Genomic DNA, 16,537 nt, shown 5'->3' with positions numbered 1-16,537 from the left:
CTTGAGATGTTAAAAATTCTCTTTATGCAGCTGATTTACTTCTTATCAGACCAGTTGCTTTCATTCAGAAGGACAACAATCAGGGCTCAAAGAAAATTTTAAAATCCCATTGGACCTCTCTGGTCAGCCTTCAAATCAAATGGTCCCTTTTTCACCTGTCACATGACCTGGAGATGCTGTAGTCAAGCATTTACATAGGAACACAAAAACGAAGTGTTATGATGTCATAGAATTAAAGTAATCCATTCAATATCAAACCAAGGTATGCATAGATCTCCCTTCTTGTTCAGGGAGGTTTTGTCACATACTCAAAAAAAATGTGCAAAATTTCTTGAAATAAGATTGGAAATAACTATAGAGTAACATTTTCATCTTGTGAAGCAGTATGCATGCCCTGAAGCAAAAACCCCCGCATTTACAATTTTTGGTTTTCATCTTTCTCAGTGGTCATAGCTCTAAATATATGTATCCTATATTTTCAAATGACAGAATTTGAATTTACATAGTAAAGACATTTTTGATCTATTATTTTGAGTTATTATTTTTGATTTATTAACTAGCATGTAGAATGTTTGCTGCATTTTCATATTATGGCAAGTACATTTGTTTTCTTGGAGTGGCAAAGAATACCTTACAGTAATTTGTAATATCTTTGTAATAATTTTGTGCAGACATTCCTTGAGTAACGTCAGAGTCTTTGCAATTGTTAATGCTAAAAAAAAAAATGTTAATAATTGCTAATAAAAATTATTTTATTAGCAGTCATCAGTTTTGGCTGAAAGCACTACACCTTTTCTTATGTAAGAAAGGACACGGGTCAGATTCTCCTCACAGATATAATACTTTCATCTTAGTTTCTTCACAGTGCAGTAGTATTATAGAAATGTTTTATGTGATATGATGGAAATATTACTTGGCATGTGGTGTCAGCAGTATATTGAGAAAATATATCTACTGTAATAGTGTGGCAGTGAAAAAGTGTAGAATTATTGTCAGAACTAAAAGACAAAAAATACATTTTCTTTGCCCTTTCTCTTCAGATTAAGGATTTAAGTTAAATAAATTTCACCAGAGGGAAAGACTATAATTCATTCTAGAATTATACTTATTCACTTTATAAAGTATTTTGGTTATATAAAAAGCATAAATGTGAAATGATATTACAATTCTCCAATTATTCACTAACACTAGTAACAATGTTCTAACTTCAGAGTATGTAAATATATGAGGTTCAGCATGAAAATAATGTTTAAGGGCAAAATAAGCCTGCAGGTTGTTTTGATTTATGTTAGAAGTATTTTTAGGTCAGAAGATAGGTGAGGAAGAGAGAGACAGAGGCAAACTCATCCCTTCCTAGAGAAAAGAAACTTCCCCACAGCAGAGGTGTGTGGACCCCAGAGGCAACAGGAAGGCAACTGCTGCTGGGTGGGGAAGATGAGAGTGAGTAGAATAAACATCACCAGTGCACTCTGAATTCTGAGCTATTGGTGCTGGAGAGAGCTGTGTTCTGAAAAAAAGACAGGTGCTCTGCAGTGCTTATCCCCTCCAGCACTGACTGACTTCTCAGGCTTAATGCGCAGACCACAAGCTGCAGTAAAGGCACAAAGTTGTGGTTTGTCAGTATATTGTTATTCTTGTGTATTTTGTCAGTATATTCTTCTTCTTTTGTATTTTTGCCAGTATATTCTTCAGTCAGCAGCACACAAAGTCATGCAGTTTTCAGTCTCCTTGCACTGAGTTGCCCGAAATGAACTATCAGTTCTTGTTGATGGCTGAATTTTTGCATGTATGCAATGCAAGAAAATCCCCTATTTTGTTAAGCTTATATTACTACTTTGTTTATTGTTAAAAACAGGCCACCATTAGGTTTTTACACAGTCATAGTAGTAACTGATTTGTTTAAAAAATGAAAATAAGTAACTTTGGAAGTGTGATATCAGTGCCAGGTGTCTGTTTATCAGAACTGTAGGCATGTACAGTGTTCCTGTGGATTTCAGGGGGGTTGAAAAGTAAACATTTCTGAAAGCTAACAGAACTAAACATTAACTGTTATCACAAATCATGGAGATAAAAATAATCTCCAAATTACAGGCCTAATTCACTACTGAGTAGTTCTACACATTTACTAGTATAACTCTATTAATTTTGCATTTCATTTTTGTGGTATCAAACTGGAAGAGGATAAGGGTAAACCATTCAGTTTACTGGATGGGTGTAAATGAATCTTTATTTACATAATTTTTTTTTCCTAGATGGAAAATAATGGAAAATTAATATGCATCCCATAATAGAAGTTTCCTAACATTCTCTGGTATTATGACTCTGTACAGGAATTGCCTTTTACAAAGTAGGTGTCTAAATCAAGCAGATTGTAAAGAGAATGTGCATAAATAAAGACAAAACCAACTATTTCATAAACATGCAGTGTCTATATTATCTATTTTATTTACTCAGTTTTACCTTCAAACTCTTAATGTTTATTGATAAAAGACCCCACAACAATCTGTTTCTATTTTTTTAGTGAGTAAACAGGATTCTGTTTTGCTTTAAACATCCTCCTCCTCTTCCTCCTCATCATGAACAACACTTTGATTGACAAAATTTCTGCTGATGATTAAGCCAGAACTAATAGACAGAGTTCAGTTGATTCTAAAATGCTTTTTGATGTCTTTTCTTGACATCTTCTAGGTGCAATAATAAAATTATGGTCTCACATTGCTTCTCTTCTATTGTTTCAACCATCTTTATTTGAATGGAAGGGTTTGAAGGTAAGTCTGGAAAATGCTCCTTTGAAATGAAGTTATGCTTTGTAAAGAATATTAGTTTTGGGGCTGGAGCTATTTCTGGTGATTCACTCTAGGTGGTGCTGATAATATAGAGTGTTCACTAAAGCATTCTGCAGCTGTACAAGCTCTCAGACTGTCTGAGAGGCTGCTTCAAGTGATCTCTTCAGAATTCATGGATGAAGCATTTAGGATTCCAGTTGCACTGATGTGGATTAAAGTTGTACTGATGTGGGATTTTTTTCCTGGCAAATAATATAGATCATCCTGGTAACAGGATTCTCAAGTTCTTAGGCTTTCATTTTAATTTTCAGTTTCTTCTGAAAGTACTAAACATGTCCCAGTCAAAGAAAGAGGAATAGCTTAGAAAATCCATACCTTTAAAGTTTTGTCTACTTTCTCTCTAGGTCTTTGCATTTACAATTTGTTCAGACTGGAATTTGGTAACCTTTTCCACTTTTTCACTAAAATGAAAGTTTGCCTTTTCTCTGATAAAATTTATCGGAATGAGATGGATAAAAAAGGAGGAAGTTTTAGAAAGAATAGATTTATCTAAATTTAGAAACTTTTTATACAAATCCTTTAGTATACTTCTAAATAAAGGAAGCTTGAAAAATCTTCAGTACAATGCCTTTTACAATCAGAGGAAACCATTCATCTCTTTTGTCTGGCTAATGAATTCCTTGCAGTGTGCCTCCGAGTTACCCACTGGCAACATTTCAGTGGGAAAAAGACCCACTGAAATATTGACAAACCCATCCAGACTTTGGCCATCGCTGATGTGCAAAGATGCTGCTCAATTACATATTTTAGCTTTTGAGAACTGTTGGGAGCTTTATCTCTGGCACTGGGCCACAGTCACGGGGTCAAAGTGTTTGTGAAGCTGAGGCAGTGTCCCCACACAGGGCTGTGACAATGTCCCCACATGGGGCTGTGACAATGTTCCACACAGGGCTGTGACAATTCCCACACAGGGTTGTGATAATGTTCTACACGGGGCTGTGACAATGTCCCCACATAGGGCTGTGACAATGTCCCACATGGGGCTGTGCAATGTCCCACACAGGGCTGTGACAATGTCCCCACACAGGGCTGTGACAATGTCCCACACAGGGCTGTGACAATGTCCCCACACAGGGTTGTGACAATGTCCCCACACGGGGCTGTGACAATGTCCCACACGGGGCTGTGACAATGTCCCACAGAGGGCTGTGACAATGTCCCCACACAGGGTTGTGACAATGTCCCCACACAGGGCTGTGACAATGTCCCACAGGGGCTGTGACAATGTCCCACACAGGGCTCTGCTGCTGTGTGACCTGTCCAGGCTGGACTGTCCCCTGCACAGGGCAGGGCACTGGCACTGCCTGACTGCTGCAAGCCGAGAGCCAGCTGGATCTTGGTCCTCCTGGGAGTTTTGCACAAGAATGTAAGATGGACCCTGAAGAAGCTTCATAACTCAGCAATGAAAAGCCCTGGGAAACTTTAATTTTGAACCTATTTCTACTTTGTGCTGAGGGTTGGACTAGAGACCACAAAAGGTCCCTCCCAACAAAAATAGTTCCATAGTTTTGCTAGAGAAATTTTAATTAGTTTTACCTTACCTTTAATTTATAAAGCTTGTCTATAAGCCACTAAGGCCTTAGTTTTGCTTCTTTATTTTTTTTTTAAATATCAACAATATTAACAAAAATATAAAGCTTCAATTATTTTCTTTTTATTTGCTCTGTCTCTTCTTAAACTTTCTGTTTCCCTTTTCTAAACAGAATGTAAATGTGAAAATCTAAGTGAAATCTAAGATTTTTGTGTCATTTCAGCCCCTCACCCCCCAGTTTGTCATCTTCTCTCTAGGAAACTTTACCAAATATCAGAAGGAAAAAGGAAATCTTGTCCCTTAGCTCTATATTAGTATGGTGATTATACTGTAATATTTGCAAAGTCATTTAGTTTTTAAGAAAGATAAAAAGAATGACGTGGTCATTAATTTTGACTGCTTACAGAGATGAAAAAAGGAAGGATAGAAACAATATTACAGATCAAAGAAAATACTTTAAAAACAATAAAGAGTTCCTTAATTTTCAATCCTGTCAAACATTTTTTCCTCAAGTATTGACATAACCAGCAACACTTTTCCCTTTTTGTGAAAATCTTAATCCCACTATGGCATAGGTGAGCTGTTCTGGCTTCAGTACACTCGTTATCCTTCCTTCTGTAATTGCAGCTCAGGCTGATTCAGTGGAATGTGACATTGTGAGATAAAAGGTTATTGAGCACCAGGGGGGACTCACTGGCTGAGTATTGGTCAGGTAAGACCCACTGAGTTCTAAAACATTTGCCAGTACTCAGCTGAAACCTTGTCTGTGGCGTCAGGAAACCTATGCCAATTTTTGACAGCAGACGTGTGGTTGAGCTGCTGTGTTCAGATTAAGAACTGGCCATTCCAACAATCTGAAGCTTGATATATATATTTGGCTGACCAGTGGCGGGGGGGGGGGGGGGGAAAGCAACATCCAGTGCAAAGCTATAAAAGCCCAAACCCTTTAGTGTCTCTTGAACCAACATTCCTATTCCAGTCTGTGCTTAGAGGATGCCTGGGATGTGTTTGACAGAGCTGCACTGAGCTTGGCAATATCCCCTGACTTCTCACATAAGAGCAGCAAATATTTCAGGCTCTGGTCTTTCTACAAAGATTAACAAATGATGTCTCTGCTATGGTAAGTTTAATTTTTCTGTGGCTTACTGCTGATTCACACAAGAAAATGGAAAAGAACAGTCAGGAGTAAGTGCATTATAAAATGGTTTGAGGTCTTTGAACTCATGTATTTCCCACTGGATTGTCCAAGACGCTCTCCTGCTGACTCCTGTAAGAGGTGCACCTGGTATTTTTTGCAAGGGGAGAAAAAGGGAAAAAAAAGTAAAAAGGAATCTTAATGGGAAAATGCGTGATGCCAGTTGTCTCTGAAGAAAGGATTAAGTTTCTAGTACAAGGTGAACAGTCAACACAGTACATTAAAAAAAAAAAAAAGAGCTTAAAACAATGGGGAAATATTTTGTCAACATCTCACTCTGAACAATTCCAATTCCCACTAGAGCTATATATTGACTCATCAAGTCCCATTGTTCCTTGACAGCCAGAAATAAATGAAGAGTAAAAGCAAACACAATTCTGATTCGACTTGTAGAAACGTTTAAATAACAAATATTTTAATCTTTTCTCTCAGTGTCAAACAAACATATAACACAAATGATGGGAAAAATAAAGACATTTTTTCCCAGCAGATTAGCATCCCTTCTCTTTTATTTGGCAGACTTTTTCCAGCTAAGAAAACTTGTGATTGTGGTGCCCTCATCTGAATGCATGCAGCTCTGCACTGACACAGCTGCGTAGTGGCTAGATAAAATCTGATTTCTGAATGCTGACAAGGATGTAAGTGAGTTTAGAGTGACTTCCAGGATGTCAGCTGAATTGAACTATTCTGCAAGGAGGATGTCCACAAAGTTTCCATAAGAGCTGTTGCCATATTGCAAAAATACCTATAGAAATTAATGTAGAAGAGCTTGTTCTGTTGCTGAACTAATGCACTCCATCTGAAGAGATCTAGTTTTTTTCTGCATGGATTCTTATATTACATACTTATGGAAGCTGGCTGACATCTGCTGCGTGATATTTGTTCTTTCAATCACACTCCAGGACATAATAACTAAATAAGATCCTTATTTTTATAGGTATTTAGAGAGGATTTTTTAAACAAATATTTTAAAATTGTTACATTTTTTAAAGATTCATTTCATTGTAACACTATGTTAAATATTTAAAAGGATAGAGCCTGACACCTAAAAGTGGTAAGGCAGAACAGAGAGGTTTCCTAGGATTCCATAATATAGAAATAATTCTGGGAAAACTATTCTATCTTGCTCAGTAAAATAAAGTAAAGTTATTTCTTCAGAGAAGCAAAGTTGTCTCTTTTTATCTTTGTGGCTTTAACCATTTTAGCCTCTGATATAGTGTTATATATTGTCTTTCTCCTATTGGTCAGATCTCCCTAACTTTTTAAAGGTCTTTAACTAAAGACCTAAAGTGCTTTCTGTCTTGATGGTATCCTGCAATACTGTGAGATGGTGGCACGACAAACCTCATCCCAAACCATGCAGCATATGGAGGTAATATTGGGAATTATAACTCTTTGGGAATTTTAAGGCTTAAAACCGATTCTAATTATGAAGCAGTGTTCTAATTAATACAACTCTAGCTGACACTTTCCCTAGAAAAGTATGCATTGTCCTGGGAAGAATTCCAGAGAAAAGGGAAATTATCTCATTCTTTTCAGCTCCCACTCCCCTTACAGAAATTTTAAACAGCTGAGCATTTCTTCCTGAGCTAGGCTGACCTCCACCCCAAAATGTTCCATTCTTAGATAGGGAAGGAAAAACAAAAACAAAATGTTTTTATTACTCTCCTGAATGGATTGAGCACAGATCAGGCTCCCTGGGTATTTGGGAAGGGAGATCCTAAGCACGTATGTTAAGAACCCCTCCCACATTCAGTAAGTTAATGGGGAAAATGCAAACCTCTGAAACCTCAGCTCTCGTAAGGATTGAGGTCAGGACTTAGGTACAAAGGAAAGGGAAGAACCTACAAGACTAGACAGACATTTCTTGAATGCCAGTAGTGTCTAAGTGTTGTTCATTAAGAAGTCACTGACAGGAGTGGGTCTATGCCTTCAACAAAGGGTAAAAAGAAATGTAATTGGGTGATTATAAAATGACATGTTGAGATGGGGAATTCCACCATACCTTCAGACAGCATATTAGTCTATGCCTTCAGGGATTAAGTTTTTTGCTTCTCAAAATCAGACAATCTTTTCCAGAATTAAATATTCTTCCTGCTTTATTCTCAAAGTCACAAATTAAACAGACTTACTTTCTAGTCTTTTGAGATCTTGTTTTCTTGGCAACTACAGATGTTTTGTGAAAATATCTCTTTAATTTCTTCCCCTTTTAGCATCTTTCATGTCTCAAAGTTGGCTTAATCAGAGTCTTCCTGTAACTGAAGTGCGGAGCAGAATCTGCCAGTTCCTTGTGCAATGTCTGTTTTCATATATGCTTGTTTGAGTAATTTTCTCATTAGAGATTCTGCAAGGTAAGGCTGCAGGTATTTAAGACACTCTAGGATAACTTGAGTTACCCCATGTTGTAGTGTTCAATGTCTGAAATGTTTTGTTTGTTCTGGCAATGGATGTTATGTTTTTGTATTTATTACTAAATCTGTTGTGGTAGCACTTTCATGGGATGCAGGGTGACATTTCTCAGAAGTCAGTGCAGTGCCTGTCTCTTATTTTAACGTGCTGTGCAGCTGGCAAGCTGTGTTACTGATATCTCACACAACTCTGTCAGGCTATTTATCTGCGTGCCCTCTGCTGCTCCAGAGTCACCCTGATGAAAATTCACCTCTGGGTTGAGTTGCTGGTGGGATGCCAGGCAGTTCCCTGTGTGATTCCAGCTCACATACCTGCCACGGTCCTGCTGGCTTAGCAGGACTCGTGCTTCAGTGTGCTGCCCTGCTTGGGTCTTATATTTCATTTGTACCTGCTCAGTTTTTAAATCTCTCTGAAACACAGATGCCGCAGGGCTGGACTCCTGTGTTTGTGATCAAACTTCTCATATGTATGAATTCAATCCCTTACTCTGTTCAGACTCCCAATTTGCAGTTAAACCATTCCTTACAGACATGTAAGGTTCAGCAGTGCATGCTGCTTTTCCACGTGACCTGCTCTCATGGATTATCTGGTGGCATGTGACAGAAAGAAACGTCTTCTTACTCAGTATTTGCCCCCTGCCCTCAGTTATATGTTGAATTTATAGGCATCAGCTATATTAGTAAATGCAAGTATGCCTGGCAATTTTCCTGGAACTGAATTCTCTGTGCTTGTATGTCTTAGGACAGCCCCAATAAAGAATTTGGTGTTCATGGCATTCCCTGAACAGTTCCAACACTTGGCCAGACAAAACTGGCACAGCTAAAGGCAGATTGCTTGCAACCTGTTTTGTTTGAAGAGTGGCAGTTTATTAATAGACTTGAGCTGGACTGTGATAATTGTTCTCAGTTCCTATAGGTGTGAGTCACACATTCTGGAGCTGACATGACACTTCTGTTCAGATGGCTGCAGCATCCTCCTTATTTTACAGTACCATCTATCCCAATACATGTGTGTGGAAGACAATACTCACATGAGTCAGGAACACAAAACCTATTCAGCAAAGTGTTCCTTCCATGTTCTGTGGACATCTGGCAGCTCTCTTCCACTCCTGCTGAAACTCTAAGTACTACCAAGTGAAAAGTAGAGTGACCTATTTTCCTATTTTTCTGTTTTTCCCACCAGTTTGTTATTCTTCTCTGTCATGTGGAGAATCTTAAGGTTTACAACTGGAAAGTCCTGTGTTCAGAAGGGAACAGGCAATGATGTGCTCCCTGCTAATCTGCTGAAACTATTGGCCTGACTGTAGTCTGTATCCAGAACCAGCATTTTTTGCTCAAGTCTCTGATCAGCATCCTCCCTGTATCATTATCTTGGGAAATAAGCTCCTACACAGTAAGGGTAAATTGTGACATTGCCTCACCAAAGAAGGGCAAGGGAGCTGGAGAAGGGTCTGGGGCAAAAAGTCTACTGAGGAGCAGCGGATGGATCTGGGGGTGGTTATTCTGGAGAAAAGGAGGCTTGGGGGGGCGGGGGGACATTATCACTCTCTACAACTGCATGAAAGGAAGCTGTAAAAAGGAGTTCAGTCTCTTCTCCCACATAAAAAGTGTCAGAACAAGAAAAAATGGCCTCAAGCTGAAAAGTTGTATATAAATTTGAATTCTATATGTGTTTACTCATTCACTTCAATAATGAAAAACGTGTTATAAGTGTTTCTAATCACATGATTTTGAAAGAAAATATTACAGTATCCTGTCAAACAAATCTCAGAATTCTCTACTACATGTGTACTTGTTGACAAACAATAAAAAACCAATTATTGTTTTAGTTCTTGGTGAACATTTAATAGAATTCACACCCCTTACATAGCAAATACACACATATATGAGATTGACATAAATTACTCAATAACAGACTGTAAATTCTCTCTCTCTCTCCTTCTCTTTCCTTCTTTAATTCATCCTTCCTTTCTTTCTTGTCTTTCACCCTACCCCTTTATCCAAAACATGCTGTTATGTGCTTATACAGTAATCCAGGGACTAATACCAATTTCCATGTCAAGTGTGTAACTTACTGATAAACTGAGAGGTTTTGCAGATTTTGTATATATGTAACAATTTATTGTTCATTTTTATATTATGTATACTCTTTATATCTAATTAAAATCATGACTGGTTAATATTTTTTTTCTGTCACTGCTGTTACAGTCTTAAAATATATATTTTCACATGAGTTGCAACTGTCTGCAGATGCCTTACAGTGTACAAGCCTACATCTAGACAAGTCACCTTCAGTCATTTTTATAGGCAATAAAGAATAATAGACACTTCCACAGTTCAGTTTCTTTTCACACATTTGAAGTGTGCAGCGCAGATGTCTCCTCTTTTGCTGCCAAAAACCTTTAGCAAGATACTAAAACTTCTTTGTCTCACTTATATTGTCACAAAAGTTCTTCTGAGCATGTTTCTCAGCAGAAGAAAATCCTTTTCTTCAGGACCCTCCTGGTTTTTTTCACTGTTCTAAATTCAGCAGCTCTCCAGGGAGACTTCTGATAGCGTCCTTCCCCCACGCAAGGAGCTGGTGCAGAAGCTGTGGATGAACTGATTTTCTCAAAGTTGTTGGACAACTGACAATGTCAGCAATGCCCAGAAGGACTCCAAGAGACAAAGGTCAACTTCCCATTTTAGGAAAACACTGTGAAAAGATCTTGAAATTAGGAGCTTTTCCAGACTTCAGTGCATGAATGCGTCTGACTCGTTGCCTGCAGAGGTTACTATAGGCTGCCTGCAGTGGGTGGTGGCAGCCACGCCTGAGATGTCCTGACAGACTCCAAGACCTGCTGGGCATAAGGTCTATGTGAAATTCATGAGTACTCAAAAAAAAAGTTTGGAAAATTGAGAAAACGTTGTACAATGGCCAAAGCCAGTGATAATTTCTGACATGTTGTAATAGAAGTGAAAAGATGTAGTAATTTTATTGATAAAATCAGTTCTTTTGCTAAAATAGTACAGTGGTTGATCTATGAACACAAACTGAAATGGTGATCAAGGGAAATGGGAGACAGGGAATGTCCCTCTGTTGACAGCTACATTCATCCATTCATCTTTGGGTTTACAAGAGATTCTTTATGTGTAGGATGGTTGGGGTTTTCCCCCTATTCTTCATGCAAGATAACACATTTAATTTCTCATTACCAGATTAATTGTGTAGTTTAACCATTTATCTATATGTCACTTTTACAAGGACAATTTTATGTCAGATGTTATATCTAATTTGTAATCAGGAATGAAATCCATCTCTGGGATAAATTCTTCTTACTTCTTTATCTGGCAGTCAAAATAATAAACATTTGTTCAGAACTCACACCTTTCAGAATGAAAAAAGAAACAGAACAAACCCAAATTAGTCCAGATTAACTGAGGAGTTCCATGTCACCTCGGTACGCAACTGCTGATTTCCCCAAATTCAAAATTACTCTGACCATCTGGATCAGCCACCCCAGCATGTAGTAGGGCTGCTCTGGACCTGTGAGGTGAGTCAGAGTGCTCAAGCTGGGCAGCAAGGTTCCTGGTGCAATCAGTGGTAGGAACCTGTCACCCCCAGAGAGTGTCTGAACTCTCCAAAGAGGTGTCGAGTGTGAAGTTTAGCTTAGACCAACAACAGAAAATGCTAAGAAGGAGATCATAAGGTAAGATGGCTCTGTAGGCTAGTGCTTCACTTCTCTGCAGTGGATAGGCACTCAAGAATGTACATATTTTTGCTTAATATCTTGTACTTGACAACTGGCAAAGCCAGAATAAGGATGTTCTCCCCTCTCTTTAGAGAGTTAAACTTGGCTTTTAAAGTCTGATTGAGGATGAGAGTCAGGTGGAAATATCCATGGCTGCTCTGATCAAGATTATTTGAAAGACTTTATGGCATAAAATGTAAATTTGAACCTGACCACAATCAGGGATATATCATGCTGGATAGTTGATACTGGGATTCTCCTAATTAATCCCAAAATTCCTAATTGTTCTTCAAGTTTCTCACTGGCCGCAAAGTAGGTGATCTGATATTTATCCTGTGTGTTTTTCACAATAGAAGCATATAAATTTGTGTGAGCCTTATTACCTTAGGAGATATGAATGGATCTTTACTTCAGAAATTCCTAGAATATTTTGGTTTTTTTAAGCATGTATTCAAGACTTGAAAAGAGCTATTAAGGTAAGGAAATTGTTTAACTACTTTGAGCTACTTTAACTACTACCTGTTTCCTTCTTTTGTTGAGTATTTAATAAAAACTAGAACATTGCTTAGATGGCGACAGAAAACACAGGTCTTGGGCTGAAACCTCCTCATATTTAGGGAGATGTGCCCATTTTATTGTTCCTGCTCTTCCTTCCCCTCCATCTCTTATTGTTCCACTGATTGATAATTACAAAGATCCTGCAGAGGGAGTTTTGCAAGAGTGGAGCTGTTCAAACAAGATTTCAGGGAAGTCCTATGTTCTATTGTGTTAGCCAGTCAGAAATTATAATAATAGTCCAGAACTAAATTTTCCAGTTATGGACTGGCTTGTGCTGCATTGCTGCTCAGCTCTACACAGAAAAAGGCACAATACCCACTTTAAGTGCTATGGTAACACCAGGCATAGAAGCATGGCTAGTGATGTATGCCAGGGTCCCTAATAACTCAGGAAATGTAAGAGCTGATTCCTTACACTGATGGAAACTAACAGATCAGCAAGGCATTTATAAGCACAAATTCATGCCTTTCTTCTAGAAAAGCTTTCAGTAATTCCACTGGCAGTGTTTATAAAGTATATCTCTGTACACCTTTTCTATTCCACCTCACATGCTGCTCCTACCAGCCAGAACCTTTCGCTGTATTGTTTCTTCACTGCTTAGATGCAGTAGAAATATGCACACAGTGCTTTGTTCTAATTTTGTATGCATTGCTTCCTTTTCTATTTATTTTCCTCAGCTTCTCTCCCTTAATTTTATGGCATTACACCATGGAAGGTACCTCCAGGAAGTGGAGGGATCCAAAGATAAAGCAGGACAGGACAGGGGGTTTCCTGAAGCCCTGTACTGATACTGTCTCTGAAATGGGAGACCTGGTGCTTATGAGCATTCAGATAATATGAAGCTGAAGAGCAGCACAAAAAGGAAATATGATAGGGAATGAGTCAGTCCACACTCTGCAGGCTGTGACTCTCTCAGCAACCCCACTTTTGTGAGTTTCTCTGAAGAAGAAGCACAAGGAAAGATAAGAGATTTAGATTACAGTGTCCATGGATTGGTAACAGAGAATGCTGGCCATCTTCTGTTTATCTCAGTTACTCAAATCACAGCAGTCCCATCCCACTTCTGCTGGACAATTACTCATACCCATTCAAATTATTTGAACACTCAAGTAACCAGCAAAAATATGTGGTTAACAGAGAATCAAGCTCAATCTGATCCTGTGGTTTTGATGTTTATCTGTGTTCAGGCAGAGAAAATTCTAAAAATGTAACTCAAATTATATTACATGCTGGCAGTCTAGAAACCCTACCTTCAATCACAGAAGTACTCCTCTGCCAGATTATGCTGTTAATGAATTAATGGAATTTAGAATAAACTCATACTAGGTATTGAAAAAAAGAGTATGAGGAAATGTCTTAACTTCTTTTTTTGTACACCACTTCACAGGACCTCAGAAAAACAATCATGTCCAATATTTTGGTGTGGTTTGTTAGACAGCTGAAACAGGAGAAGCCAGCTCTGCAGCACGTATTCCATCGGAGGGCTCCAATGCAGCAGCAGAATTTGGGATTCTATCATCATTTTGCTTCTGGATTCTCCACATCCTCCCTAATGGTTTGTTCAGATGTACTCAGCGTGGGGCCCTCCCAGTCAGGGACAATGAAGAGGACAAAGGTGACTAAATTCTTGACAGGATACACCATTCAGGTCCTCTTAATGACTTCCAAGGTTTATATTTGAATAACATGACGTGAATATACAACCACACCTCAAGCCACAGCACACCATTATCATCCCCATCCCTAAACTGCTCAAGTTTGTCTCTCTCCCTTTCTCCTACAAACCCTTTTCTTTCCCCATTTTACATCTTAGCCTTTTCCCCTTCGATGTGAGATTTGAAGCAAACCCCAAAAAGGTGTTTGTTAGTATTTTTTAAAGCTGAAATCAGAATTTACTGGACTTTATAACATATATAACTGAAACTCTAAAATAAAAATACTGTTAAAGTAAAATCACAGAGTTCATAAAAAGATAGAAAGAGATTGGAAAGCAAATTGTTTGTGCAGACTGAGAAAGAGCTAGAGAAATCCCCAAGCCAAGTTGTTTCACTCATTTGGAAAAGTACTGAAACATATATACAAAAAAACTTCTATAATAAATAAATATATAAACAATGTTTTATGTTAGGGTGAAGCAGTCTCCCAAAGAAGAAAAGAGTTATGTCCTCTAATAGAAACCTGAAATTAAATGAAAAGTCGGAAGCTACCCTTAGACAGGTAAGTGTAATGCAATCCTCTAGGGGAGATTTCAGAGAAAATAAGATTACACTGTCCTCATCCCATGCTGTGCTGCATCTTCCCTTCTGTATGTTCTATAAAGCATTTCATAGGAAATTAAATGGAACCACAGGATTAATCTTTATTTGTTCTGGAGTCACATTTTTCCTTCATGTATTCTCTCAATGTCTTCCTAGATTCTAACTTTACAATTCTAGCCTTACAATAGCAATTCTCCCCCTTGAATATATGCAGCAAATTCAGAGCAAGCCTTGCAACTAAGACTGAATTTTGCTACTCCCAGACCTGGGAGGAGAGGCTGGCTGGGGCTGAGCAGCTCCCCCTACAAGGAGGGAAGAGGAAGGTGGTGGGAAAATGTGTCAAGCTGGGCTTGGTGCTGCTCACTCCCAGGAGACAGGGAAATACAGGATGGTGTCTGATGCCTGATGCTGGAGGGAGCTGCTCTTCCCCCTCTCCCCATCACTACACACCAGCCCACTCACCAGGAGAGATAAAACACCTTTGTAAAGCTGCAGCTGTCAGAAACCATGGCAGGGAAGAAGTACAGATGTTTGGGGCTTTTTTTCTCTGTCTGCTTTTCTAAGCAGATGCCCACATTTCCCGTGGGCAAATCAATCATCAATAGGAACAAGTTAATATCCTGTACAGCTGAAGTGTGATTTCTGACTCTGCCTGTTAGAGAGAAGAACAAGGCAATCTGGTTTCTCAGAACAACATTGACAGAAATGGCTGTGGGCAGCCTCTCAAGCTATCATTGATTTACCTCAAATACAATATATTTCTGGCAAGACAAGTCTCCATTTGAGCTGATTTAGCCTTCTTTAAGTCAAGGTTTATTGGTATTAGTCCAATCTGTTGACAGTTTCCTGTTGGGAAACTCATCAGGTATTTCTATAAAAACAGCAAATCATTGTGTTGTTCCGTTTGGAACATTTTGTACTGTGGAAGCCCTGCCTAGAACTTATTCCTGCTGCACCTCTTTTTTAGCAACTGGGTCCCAAAATATCAAGACACTTTCTCCTTTCTTGGCTGCGCAAATTATTTTTTTTCCATTTTTTTTATATTTTTCTCCTTTTTTTTTTTTTTTTTTTTTTTTTACTTTTTACTCTTTTTATCTTATTAGACCTTAAGGTCTAGTACCTGAGTTGGAGATTTGTTTATGTTAGAAGAAAGGGGTGTAAGGATTAACAGAGATAAGATAAAAAGTTTATTGGTGTTTGCCCTTGAGCGCAGGCACATGCCTCTGGCTGCAGAAGCTGGTACCCAGGAATGGTCAGAAGGGCTCTATTTCATAGACAAACTTATGCCCTGTGTTGATGGTTCACTGCTGTCACTGAAATAAAACACCACTGCATATTTTTCAGTTCCACCCCACTCTTTTAAAACTTGAGTGGATTTTAGTAAATCTGAGTAACGTAGTCATGGCCAGTGTCACGGACATGGCTGGTGTCCATAGCCATTCTCTCATGGTTGGCATCCACCCACTCTTTCAGAAATGTTTAAAAGTCTTTATAATTGTTGAATACACTTTACATACTGACCTTGATTCTTGGAGGCTGTAAACACAGTCAAGGATTTCCACTTCTCAGATGATTATCTGTTGCCTTGGTGGTGATTCTCTTTATCAGTGAACGCTGCTTATAATTTTTTTTTGCCCGTTATGCACAACTGTTAGAGATTTCTCTCTAAAGAGGAATGTATTGGGGGAATTTCCTTTAATAGACTAAACAGCATCTCTGGCTATTCCTTCTTACTAGTATTTTCTAGTTGACATAGTGAGTATTTTTATGTACTTCCTGAGATGCTTTGTGAAAGTCATAATTTCAAATGCTACTTGTCTTAATTTTTCATACTACTGCTTCACATAAGAAGTGGCTACATCTTCTGCTAGCAATATAATTTCATGTTTAGGTATTTAAGTATTTTTGAGAGAGGCTACATGGCTTTTAGAGAAACAGCTGCCCCGATGTTTTTATTTTGAGGAACTGCTGCATTATGTTGCTACAAACACCATAAAAATGACAAAAGAA

General features: G+C 38.4%; 1 long non-coding RNA gene across 2 annotated transcripts; it reads left to right on the top strand.

Annotated features, from left to right (window-relative positions):
- The first annotated feature begins 5,355 nt into the window (after nt 1-5,355).
- On the top strand, nt 5,356-9,455 carry LOC121336404. Of its 2 annotated transcripts, XR_005952742.1 has the most exons (4): nt 5,356-5,497; nt 6,821-6,944; nt 7,786-7,923; nt 9,164-9,455. It is a non-coding gene; the product is annotated as an uncharacterized LOC121336404 (long non-coding RNA). The 2 variants fall into 2 exon arrangements; XR_005952743.1 differs by lacking the exon at nt 6,821-6,944.
- The last annotated feature ends 7,082 nt before the right edge of the window (nt 9,456-16,537 follow it).

Source organism: Onychostruthus taczanowskii, unplaced genomic scaffold (genome assembly GCF_017590055.1).
Source record: "Onychostruthus taczanowskii isolate IOZ18803 unplaced genomic scaffold, ASM1759005v1 scaffold23, whole genome shotgun sequence".
Taxonomy (NCBI): Eukaryota; Metazoa; Chordata; class Aves; order Passeriformes; family Passeridae; genus Onychostruthus; species Onychostruthus taczanowskii.
Note: the sequence above shows the minus strand (reverse complement) of the source record. Positions and strands in the feature narration are given on the sequence as shown.